The sequence below is a fragment of the Trachurus japonicus genome, chromosome 6 (assembly GCF_045865225.1).
Source record: "Trachurus japonicus isolate A0001 chromosome 6, Traja_1.0".
NCBI lineage: Eukaryota > Metazoa > Chordata > Actinopteri > Carangiformes > Carangidae > Trachurus > Trachurus japonicus.
The window spans coordinates 17272895-17286227 of record NC_140912.1 but is presented as its reverse complement, the minus strand read 5'-3'; positions in this window follow the sequence as shown (position 1 = coordinate 17286227).

Genomic DNA, 13333 nt, shown 5'->3' with positions numbered 1-13333 from the left:
TCTGAGGGAAGTAAAAGCTTTGTATGCAACAGCTCTTAATTCACTGCTCCTGTGAAATCAGGAAATCAGTTTTCTCTGCTGGCTATTGCATTGAGGGACTGCAATTTCATGTAGAAGCAAATACACACAGAGATAACCACACTGATCCATTCACAGGCACGCGAATAGAAAAACGCACACAAAAACACACAGATCCCTGTGGACCTAGGAGTGGAGGTGTTAGGTCATTATTGTAGCTTTAGAGAAATGAACACTTCATCCCCAGCCCTTCTCCAGAGGCTATTGATTAGCCTTCCCCCTGTAGAGTTGTGTGTGTGTTGTTTTTCAGGCTTGGGGCATACTGCATCCTTAAGGAAATGTCATTTATGAATGAAGACTGGAAATACCAATCTTGCCCAGCCACCATATGTTTAAATTGCTGCATCTACAGTAACTACAGAGTTATGGTTGGCGTGCATGGTAAAATAAGGGCCATAAGCAAAACAAAAAAGGTGTAGGAGCTCACATAGCATAATGCAAGACCTATCCATTCATACTGTATCCTCAGCATATTCCAAACAAATTATTTCTATAACTATTACTGAATTAACAAATTCTGAAAAACCCTCACATTTCTGCCTTTTTGTTAGCAACTGACAGGCAACCCTGCACAGTAATAACACTCTTAATAATTCTGCACTGTTGTGTCCAAGGGGCAGCCGATGAATGACCATCCATTAGTGAGTGACCAAGTAAATGAGACTTGCCACTGTTAAAAGGCTGTCTGGACTGCCATTTTAAAAGAAAAAAATGTTTTTATTCTCTTGACCATGACCCTCAGTAACCTTATTTATTTTTTGTTGTTGTTTTGTGTGTGGTAATTCAGGAACATTTTGGCATGACAAAAATGCAACTATATGGTTACTGAGAAACCGCCCATAACGTCCTTATCTTAGTGTTTTAGAGCAGTGGTTATCAAACTTTTTTATATTAAGGACCCCTAAACTGACACAAATTAGACCACGGACCCCCCATTGGCCAATATTTAAAACCAAACACCAGAAATACACAAATATTTGTTGTGAGACTGAATAACGTTACTTTTTTTAGTCAATGTACGTTCAAATTACTGCCAATGGCATGAATCTGGGTAATTTCTGGGGAAAAAATTTACATTTCTAGAAAGAAAATGGTGTTAAACCTGCTCAAGGACCCCTGGGGGTCCCGGGACCCCACTTTGAGAACCACTATTTTAGAGGACAACTTTAATCTGTTTCTTCCCTTGTTTCAGTGACCATTACTGTACGTTTAAATGTCTGGCTGATTTTGTGAATGTGAACGTTGTGAATGTTATGACACACATCTGCCCACGCTGTGTGTAGCATGTGCTCTCCTCTATGTGTTATCAGAGGGTCTGCCCCCTTTGCCTACGTCACAGGTGTCTCTGAGGTGCATTTGATAATAAAGTTATTTTTAACCGTGCCTATTATTCCCAACATCATAAACTATCCACTGCTCTGGGCCCACTGCCAGTACTGTCATTGCAATGTAATAGGCAATACATCAACAGGAGTGTATGTGTGTTTGTGTATGTGTCTGTGTGAGTGAATTTGTCTGAGTCGATGTGTGAGAGCTCAGCATTTTTAGACATAAAGTGGGCATGTAGGTGTCTGGAATCACTAGGTGCTTCAGATTGCTCATCTTTGTATCAATGGACTACATCTAATTGATGTATATCGAGGAAATATGTGTAAGTGGGTTGATGAGACATTAAACCTGCACCTTGTTTTATATATGTGTTATATTTATCCACTTATGTATGGCTGCGTGATATTAATAAACTCGAAGGAGAAATAAATAGCCGTTGGTCTGGTGCTCTGTGGCATGCAGCAACCCATAGTTCTTCTGAGAATGAATTTTTGCACCCGTTTCCCTGTGCAGTCGTGTTTGATATGCTGCTTCGCTCTCTATTGCTCAACTCCTACTGCTGTACTGTAATTACTGCACTTGGCAGACAGTCACGACACATCGACATCAGACGAATTTGCGTGTAGGGAGGGGATGAGCAACAGAAGAGAGAGATGTGGTGGGGATGGGTGTTGTGCAGGGGAAAAAGAAAACCACAGGTTCCTTTTTCACACATTTTTGCTTAAAAATCCTACCACTGTGAAAAGTTTTAGAGTGAGCCATGCAAAGACCCAAGCAGGTGAGCATATGCTTGGAGCCAAGTGTGTGCACACTGTCTGTGTGTCAGATGTGACATGGTACAGTGGGTTTTCTTTGTGATGATTAGTAAATATATTGGCAAGTTTTGTGTATGTATCCGATAAGTCTCTTGGATCCACTTTACATGGTTACCAACAGAGTCACTTTTTGAGGCTGTTGTTTTCCTGCAGAGACAGAGATGACACCACAGTTGAGAGAGAGAGTTGACGCATATGTTTTAACAAAATTTAGATGAATCGTTGGATGTTGGCTCATCATCACGCTGGTCTTTCAACACCATCTGTCCCCAACTCACTGATTACAGTATGTGAAAGCTGACATTGGGAGACATGTAAACAACGTATGTCTGTCTGAGTCATAGTGATTGAGTGATGCCTTTTTTTTCTGGATTATTTTTTTCAACAAATGACAGTCAATTTAGTCTCATCTCATAATAATAATAATGTTCCACTGCACACATCCTTATAATCTGAATGCCACAAGTGTCACACTGAAACATACCTAACCCAAAATGCAGTTTATAATTTTAAGGGTATTGCATGTTTTCTTGCTAGAGTAGTAAAGTGGAGGTTAAAGGGATAGTTCACCCAAAATTCAAATATCATCTATCTACTCACCCTCGTGTCGACTAAGGGCTGGGAGAAGTTTCAGAGTCCTCCGTGCCTTCTCTGAGTTACAGCGGGGCTCCGTGCAGCACTGCATGTCCATATGACGGTTGCGAACGGAGCTCACTTTTCTTCGTCCAAAAAGACACACCAAAAACCATCCAAATACCTCCATAGTGCTCGTCTGTAATGTCCCTCTTGTATTGAAGCTCCCAGTGTTGCTCTGCCAGAATCTTGTGCGATTTGCAGAGCCGTGAACTGGGTGTCAATGCAAATCGTGCAAGATTTGTACGGACCAGGAAGGAGCAGTGCTGGGAGCTTCTGCTACAAACAAGCTTAAAACATATACTTATTAAATTTTTTTCGGAACAATTTCTCATGTTGGGGCTTCAATACAAGAGGGACATTACAGACGAGATGTGTGGAGGTATTTGGATGGTTTTTGGTGTGTCTTTTTGGACGAAGAAAAGTGAGACCCATTCGCAACCGTCATATGGACATGCAGTGCTGCACGGAGCCCCGCTGTAACTCAGAGAAGGCACAGAGGACTCTGAAACTTCTCCCAGCCCTTAGTCGACATGAGGGTGAGTAGATAATGAGTGAAATTTGAATTTTGGGTGAACTATCCTTTTAATCACTGTGGAAAATTCAAGTCTCGAGAAAGGAATAATATGAAGGGAACAGAGGAGCACTGGGGAGCTAACAGATGAGAAAAGGCTCTGTGAGTTAACTTGCATTTGTGGCCTTTGATATACATACTTAGTGCACCAGGTAATGCTAGCGTACAATGGCAGAAGAAGGAAATAGTTATTCAGAATCAATGATGCCTCTCAGAGAAGAGTTTTGCTAATGTTTGGGTTGCTATGGTTCAGGACACATTTTCTTAATGTTTGATGAAGCTGGGACAGAATAAAGACAAGTAAACAGGGAGCTCAAGGATGGAAGAACTGGATATGGTTGTAAAAGATCTCTGTCTTGAAATTATATGTCTCAAACTAAAAATATTGACATATTAATGCAAAAAACTGTCCTGTAAAAAAATCATTCTGCTGCAAATACAGTACAACCGGGACAAGTTGTCCAAAGCTAGTAGTGATGAAAGTATGAGTAATATTCAGAGTCCTATTCACTTCTTTGTTAATAGTGTGGGCCTTTGTACTGTTCATTACAGTATAAAACATGAAAACACTAGAAGCATTTAAGACAATTAATTGCAATGAACAAAATCATAGTGCAAAACCCTATTTGCCCTGTGCTTCTTTGCCAAGTATCTGGATAACAAAATATTAAATCCTAAGTACTTGAAGCATGATATTAGAATTAGTGAAAATATCATGCTGATAATGGATGAAAAAGCATTAGTAAGTGGAGGGAGATGGTAGGGATCCTTCATGCTTTTTAAAACTGGTACTGGTCCTCTGTTTTAACATGAGTATTCAGGGTGCACAAAAACATTTACATTTTTTGTTTTAATATTGGCCAGTGGAATGCATAATGGCAGCAAGCATAGCATTTGTACCAGCAAGACATTGAGAAACAAAGGCACACAATTAAAGTATACTGAACCCCTATCCATGAACACACGCCGGATGCGCTGAAGGACTTTCAAATGATGCCTCAATACCATCTGTGCACCATTGTTTTGTCATCTCCTTTAATGATGTCTTAAAATCTTGAGCATATAAATGCCACATCTTGTTTGTATAACTGTGAAGAGGCTCCCATTGAATACTATTCAAGTTTTTCATACACCAATCAACACAGCATTGCACAGTGCAATTCACTCCCTCACAGTTTTTGTGATTCAATATTTTACAACCTCTTGATGTCACTGGCATCTATTTGTATGCAAATTAATTGTGTTACATCAGGAAACTGATGGAGGCACTAGAACCACTGCAGGGCTTCAGGCATATATGGTTATGAATGTGAAGTCGATCATATCCATCACTCCACTTGTGCATCCTGTTGGAGTGTTTTCACTATTGGCAAATCCAGTGTAAGAATTAGATGAGGGCGATGCCATGAAGAAAAACTAAGTACTGCACAGTGCTTACATTTCTGTTATGGTATTCCTATAGATACTATATTGTGGTGTTACTATGTTGAGTTTGCTTGTTTTGTGTGTCATCTCTTTTTTGGCTTTATCTGCTTAGGAACTGCCCTTTAGCTGTAATGGTCTACCCTTTTTCCTTCTCCATTACTCACCAAGATGGAGATGGGTTAGAGCAGAAACCTTGTTTCCTCCCAACCTTTATCTGTTATATCAGTGAAGATGACAGAGAAGAACAGTGGCAAAAAGGGGTTGTTGCGAGACTGACTAATCCATCTGCACAGACTTTAAATACTCAGGAATCCTGCAGCAGACACCTCTTGTTGAGTGTTTTTTGTTTGCATGGATGTGTTGTTTATGTTCATACATTTTGAGCTAAAATGTTTAGAGGTTGTGCGGGCTATTTTTTCTATTTTCTCTTGAGCTAAAATGTATGCCATGAGATTTCACATGCATGTGTTCAGCAAGTACATGCACACCTCACAAGTGCCCAGGACTACCTGTTGCCCATTAGATGGCCCTATTGGAGTAGTTGTGGGTTTTCCTCAAGCACATAATTGCCATATATGAATTGAGATACATTTAAGTTGTGGATGCACATTGTGATTATTGAACCAGTTACTTGGTCATAACAGATAACAAGTTTTACCCAGTCTGCTGCCATTTTGGCCATATCGTTCAGTGATTAGCTAAAACCATGTGAGATAGTAAATGATTCTGATCATTTACTTATATAACCATGTCGCAGCCTCTACCACAACATTTTTTTTGCCTTGCGACTTATAAATCATAGCACACTGTCCATTGCATTTCCTCAGTCATTCAATATGTGCTCCTTTTTAACTGACAAGACCTAACAAACTGTGTATGTTGGTGGAAATACTGCGGGATACTATATAGCCCACACATCATGGCTCTACTCCGATGTGTCAGAGTGCCACTGGACTGGATTATGACCCAGATGCACTATGTTTCTCTCACAAATGACAAATGTAGATCAATAGTCATAAAAGCTCAGGAGTAGATGGCTTAGTAATGGCTTATATCCCCGATGAGAGGGATCAAATGGTTGATCTCATGAATTGTGGCTTACCCTCAGTCTGTGTCTTATGCTGCCTTTCCTTATGTGTACTCATAAATTAGAATTAACTGAAACATTAATGCCCTGAATTGGTAGTTGGCCATGTTAACAATCAATAGTTGGTTAATTGTTAACAATAAACTAAGTACAATTGTCTCCTCACAATTAAACAATTTTTAACGGCTGACATTACCCATTTGCTGCAAAATCAGTGTAAATTGGGTGCCTACAGAATGGATTATGTTGATAATGCAAAATAAGGATGTATTAAAAATTGTGGCGTTTCTTCTCCCAATGGGAAATGGCCCAAACAAAATCCATCAAAAATGGCAAACAATGGTGCACAACGTTCAGGCCTCATTGGAGAACATACATTAGATCAGACTAAATGTGTTGGATTTTAGAACCATTTTGCTCCATCAAAAAGGATCCAGCCTTCAAAAGTTAAATAGCCTATAACGTTATTAAATAAGCATAAACAGTTTACCCCTATCTTCACAGTGTTGACTCAGTTTGGGTTATATAATGGTTACATACAAGCCATACACATACCTTACAATGATGAGTAAGTAAGTTGTTCGTTGATCACTGTAGCTAACATCAGTTACTGGGAACACCTGCTTAGCTGAGACAGATGTGGGCAAATAACTGTTGCACCAATTTATCATGCCAAATCTCATTAGTATCGGTACTACTGTACCAAAATCCTGCTATTGTGATATTCCTACCACCTAATGGCATCGCCTGATATTACAGCAAAGTACAGTGCATTTTCTGACAGTTACACCACACATCTTTGTCTTCTGCATTGTTGGTCATTATATTTTTAATCGATTTAAATCAAATGACAGTTACTGTAAGGAATGATTGATTAATCGTTGACTGCACTAGAAAGAACTCTTCTTCTCTTTTGTGTTCTTCCCTCTCTGTGTTAATTTCATGATATAATAACCCCCATATTAGATTCCTCCCAATAAGAGTGCATACAAAAATACAACCAAGGATGCTGTAGATGGCTGTGGGGTTTAAGGGCAGCAATGGAGTAAACAGCGTGAAATATTTATGACTGTATGTAGGAAGGATGCCAGGCCATACCTACTTGTTGTAGTTGGAGGCATATATTATGATTTGCAAACTATTAACCCGACTCCTTATTATTCCTGCTGTATCAGCAGCCATGTGGTCAACAGTGTCTCACATGTAATTGATACAGTATGCATTGGGTTATCAGCAATAATTTGATGTACTATCACTTTAGTCAGGTATTCTTGTCAGACTTGCAGTACTGGAGAGTTTCTATTATGAGTGCGCCTTTATAAGTACAGTATATAATTTTATCACTATTACCACTCCTTCACTTCTGAAAGTCATTGGTATTACCCCCCAGCCCTCCTATTGAATCGGCAGCTACAAATTGTTTTTATGAAATGTACTGACTGGGGGTCCCTTCCCTCTCTTTCTGCAATACCTACACAAACATTCAGATTAACTATGTGGTATTATTTTCTATCCACTGGTACACTTTCCACGTGAATTGAATGGAAACATTTTTTTATCAACATGTGGTAGAACTCATAAACATGGCTTTTGCAATGAAAATGTATAGGAAAGAATCGGACCCACATTTCCAAAGAAGGTTGAATTATCATGATTGCTGCTCTACTTAAAGGTGTACAGAAAAGAAAATTGAATTTAAGCCCACTCTGGGTCAAAATTAGTGTAATAACTCATCTATCAGACGATGTAGGCCAAACTTTGTGCAAAATTCTATTTTTGAGTAAATCCAGGATGAAAGTGTGTATTTTTTTTTCCGCATTGGATAATGCAGGCACACGGATTATACGTCAGCCTGTACACGATTCACCAGCCACTGATATTGGATCCATAATCCGTCATTCAAACGTCTGAGACACGCACACACACGCGGAGCTCGGGCTCGCCCCAAACTTTGAATATCCCGCCCGCTCGATATCGACCAATCAAATTCGTTTTCCTTACTCGGGTAAACTTGTGTTGCAGCTCGTGACAACTCGGCGCGACAAACAGGACAAACGGCCATTTCTGTACACCTTTAAAAGACAGAACAGTGCCTACTGCCTACAGTAGCTACCATTAACAGCTCATGAGCAGCAGAGTCATGTAATTCACTGGGAGACATCTTCTTGTCAGATTATGTGTCTGATTTGTTTTTCAGTCTTCCCTAATCTTTGTTGCATAGAAAGTGGCAATTATGTTGCATTAATCACAAACATGCTGCAACATCTAGATTGCTTTTCAGCAACATGTACCCGACCCAGGACCACCTGTTAGTTGTAATCAATCAACCCAGTGTGATGGTCACCGTCATCTCAGTGTAACATTTCTTGGGTTGGCTTGGGTATTCAATTGTCATATCTGTTGTGATTGTGATTAAAGAGAAAACACAACACAACTAAGACAGCCTGAATTGCCATGTTGATTCTTGATATCTTTGTAGGAAAACAAAAGGGTGCGTCAAATATACCAGAACTTTTGCTTCCCTGTAGCTACTAGTTCCTCTCATAGGACTCACTGGACAGAACTACTGTACTTTTTCATATGAATAACTTGGAGCCTGGCAAGAAGGGTTCTTGACCTCATATAATAACCTCCCGCTGTGTTTATACTTTAAACTAACGTACAATCAATAGTATCACTTTGCCAATGCTGCAGAATGCTGCCTGAACAGATCAACAGCTCTTGTTTTTTTGTAATTCCTGTAGTGTATACAAGTTAATGTTAGCTGTCTGCTATAATCATTTATATAGCAAGGAGAATTGCAAAGCATTACAGAAGAAGGCATGAAATAGCTGTATTGCTTATAATAGCCCATCTATTATACACTGCGCTTGATTATTAAAAAGTGACTGCACCAAATACTTGTCACTCTTTGTTTTACCATTGTACATGGGAAAAAGGAAAACAAAACTGCACAAGCATCTGGGAATAGGAGTGGGCTGAAACTGCATGTAGCATTGCTGTGCACTAATGGGCACAAACAATAATCCCCAAGTGTAGCATGCATTTTATTCCATTCATTTTAGCCCACCACAGTGATAACCTTGACCTCCCTCCAACCAGCCTGTTAAGCACTGTGGTGGTGCGTGGAGAGATAATGCTGTGCATGGTATAAAACTGGACTTAATTGGCTGCCAGGCTTTATGAAGTTCTCTTTTGGGGGGCCCATTGATTATTAATACGCAGGCTGCATCAAAGAGCTAACTGACACTCGAGCAGCAACCCTAGAAACACACAGATCAACAGATACTGTACATCCGCAACCTTCTGTGGTCATAGAGAGAATTTATAAACAGACAGATGGTGAAAGAAACAATTGTGTGAGAACAAGAGGAGGCAATAAAAGCCGGGATATGAGGAAAAATCAGTGAAGATAGTGTGGAAATTGATTTTTGGCACACAAGATTTTGTTCCTTAGAAAGTGTTTTACCTGTTTTCTTCTGTGTCCCAATGTACCTTAGCTATACTGTATACCTTGCACACAACTTGCTTTAGAAGCCTGTCCTCCTTGACAGTTACACTCTGAAGTAATCAAGAATGTCCAAGGAAGCATTGTTGTTCCTGATTAGTTTTTTTGCATATCAATGTTCGCATGTTAATAGAGCTGTATGCCTGTGTCTATTGTTGTTTATAAAAGAATGTGTTACCATAACCCAATGTCACATCAGCGCTTGCGATGCATTGCCTAGACCCAGTGCAAAACCTTTTCTGACAGAGCGTAGAAATAGCTGTGTCCTCAAATGTACCCTTTGCAGTATAGGCAAAAAGGAGAATTGCAATAGGTTTTCCATGGCATTAAAATGTTTCTCTCTGTCAGTTTGTCACATTTCCAGTACTGTCTGCAGGGGTGACAGATTGAAAAGGCATAGTGAAGGAGCTTGCCAAGCAGGATTTCCACCCAGCCAACTGAATCAAGACAAATATTGATATTATTACTCATAAACAGCATATCATTATGATTACCCTGCTGTTCAGCCCAGGAATATCACTGTAGTTTGCTTGTATGTCAGCTGTGTGTGAGAGAGAAGGAATGAGGGCCCTGCTCTCTGTGACAGTCCATGCGAACTGGGTAGAGACAGTGGCTTTGGGATGTGGTGCAACTACTGTACAGTATTGATTCCAAAAGCTTTTAGGCGCATGGCTAATTTTCCATATGGGGCCTCTGCATGTGGCCACAGGGCTGTGGATGGGTCAGGCACTGTTTTGTTTACACTGAGAGACTAATCCGTGCGCTGGCTGTGTATGCGTGTGTGTGTGTGTGTGTATGAGTCAGGGAGAAACAGTGAGATTGTGCATGCATGTGTGGTTGGCTACGCCAACGAAGCATCTAATGTACACAAGCATCTACTAGTGTGTGCACACTCACAGTGTTGGCTAACACTGTTTAATTTCTGAATCCCTCAGCAGCATCCCTCTCGATCAATACAATTTGCCACCAGTGTTTAATAACATATTTCAAGACCCTGTGATTTTTGACTACCAGATTTGCTCAAAGTTGAGCTTCTTCAAAAATCCTGCTCGGAGTAGAGGGTGACCTCTGTCAGCAGCATCAGCAAAGTTTCCCTAACTTCCATTAGAGCAGAGAAGATGGAAAGTGTTACAGCTTGGTAAAGTCTCCTCATTTAGGCTGTCAAAACCTTTCCTCTTTTTATTAAGGAACAAGCTCTATTCTGTGCAGTTCTCATCCTACTCCTTTCTATGTTAATCCTGTTAAACATGAAGCAGCCTTGCCGGCCGCTTCCCCTTTCACTCACATTCAACCTGCCAGCTGGACCTGTAGAGGAGTAGCTAGTCATCAGTCATTAATGTCCAGACCAAAGTAAATCCACCAGCTTCCTCTCAGTATCCATCAGAGCACTGTTAGGAGTTGTTAGCATATCCAGATGAGGCCCTTAGGCCCTGGGCCATCTATTACACATTCAGCATCTGCCATAATATGAGGGCTCAACAGCAGCCTCTTCAGCTTTTGACAGTGTTGCTTCTAATACCTCAGCAACTCCCTTTCAGTTCCTGCAGTCATCTGAGTCATCTCAGGTGAACCCTGAATAGTCTGTCCTGTTGTCTTTGGAGACCACACCATTATTGTGGCAGGGAACTCTCCTCCAACTCCCACACACGCATTGTCGCCTCCTGATGGTCCACAGGTGTCCCAAAGAAGATGCTGCTTTAAAAGAACCTAAAAATCAATGCAGATTACAAATACATTCTATGAATCTTATTCTCATCCAGTTATATCATATTGTTCACACTCACCGAAGTCAAGTATGAAATGGATGTCTAAAAAAATTGCTATTCATCACATTTATCTTATCTTAAAGTGAAAAATGGATGTCTGCTCTCTTCTCAGGTCAGCTCCATTGAAAGACAAATCAGCCTATTACACCTGGTAGCCTGAAAAACTCCTTCTAAGATACAGGTACTGCAGAGCACCAAAGCAGGCAGCTAAAACCATACTCTCCCTTTTTGGTTTGATGCTTGTCAGCTTTACCAATGAATTAAATGAATTACCTTCATTCAAATTCACCATGAAATGAGGAGCTATAACAAGAGGTTTGAAGACAGGGTGAATGAAAATGTTTTAAGGGACGGAGAGATAAAGTGAGTATGTGTATCAGCAGGTGTGTGTGTGTGTGTGTGTGAATAAATGTGGCCCCTGGGTGAGTTCCGTTTGTGAGTGGCCATGACTTTTGCTTTACCAGGTGTAGAGGAGCGTGAAGCAGACTGTGATGGGGTCTGTGAACAGTTATCACATTTACCCCAGGCCACAAGCTCTGTGGCTGGTTTGTCAAAGCTGACTGTATGTAATGCTCTCCCTCCCTCGCTCCCACCCACTCCTGGCTCTCCCACCCTCCTTTTTTGTCGTCACCCTGCCTCCCTCTCTTTTTCTTTCACGCTCCCTTTCTCCCCACTTTTTTCCTGGCCCACTGACTGCCTCAGCCACATCCTCCCTGACTCTCTCTGCTTCATGCTACCTCACCCATCCTGCTTACCTTTTTATCTTTCTCCCTTTTTTCCAGTGTGGAGGGGAGCAGGTAGGGCTGGCTGAGGGCTTGCAGTGGATTTCAGTAGTGCTTATGAAGGTCCTCATGTACAGTACAGTTCTGTAGCAAGGACTTAAAAAGCCTAGCGGATGTTTCAGATACACGCATACATTGCACTGGATCCATGCACACACTGCTAAGGTCATGAATTATTCACTTTGTTTTCACTGGGCTGGAGCGCAAGAGATGGGGTGAGAGGGGGCGCAGTGAAAGAGATCTGAGCTGAAGAGAGAGGAGGCACTAGCTGTTAGCTGAGGCATGGGAGCTAGCCTCCTTATTATTCTCGTCCACTCTCTTAATGTTCCCAAGCCATAGCAGTTAGACAGAGAATCTAGACTGCAGTGTTAATCTATAGATACGCTCATAGATCTGCAAAGGTATGAGACACATTACAATAGACCAGGCAAATGATTAAATATGCTGCTGAATTATGTCATAAAGTTAGAGAGAAAGATGCTTAATGACAATATTGAATTATTATCCAGCTCTGGGTGTGCCATTATTTATATATATATTTTTAGGCCAGTTTAAAGGTCTAGTTATTTCATTAAGCAGTTGAACTACTCCCAAATACTGGTCATTTATCTCATTCATGCAGTTTTTAGTGGGATATCGTGGAATTAATCATATACATAAAAGTAGGTTCATAGAGATTACTCATACTGTTGTCAACACAATATTGTTTGAACAGTCACAATTTTTCATTACTGATTAATCTGTTCATTGTGTTTTGAGTTCATTGGTTGATGAGGTGGTGGGAAATAGTCATGGCAGTTTTTGAGAGTTCAAGGTGATATTTTTAGTGGTCGAAAACCTTAAATCATTGAATTATTGCTGAATATAAACCAGAGAAAAGTGCTGGTCTCTTTCTGAAATATTGAACATCCTCTAGAACAGATTGTTGAAGCTTGTGATCTACACCCCAAAAAAATCAAGGGTGATAAAAAGATGTACAGCATACTAACCGCAAATCTTTGCTCCCTGATTTTTTTTCTTACCGTTTCTCCAGCCAGATAACTCGTTGCTTGTATGTAGATCTCTTCAAGTGCTGTTGCCTACACAGTTTGTCCTTGTATGATGCAAGTAGGATGAAATCTCTCTCTGGCCCAGCCCAAGCTATCAAGGGGAATCATCGTTGTTTTGGCAAGCTGTCTTTGGTCCCTTTACCACATTCCCAGAACTTAATCCTTCCAATTGTGTAATCCATAATTATTAATTGTGGATTTCATGTACTCATATGATGCTGGATATGGATCATTTTGAAAAAAAATTGGATGTTGCATTCAGGATGCTGATATTAAAGTGAACACAA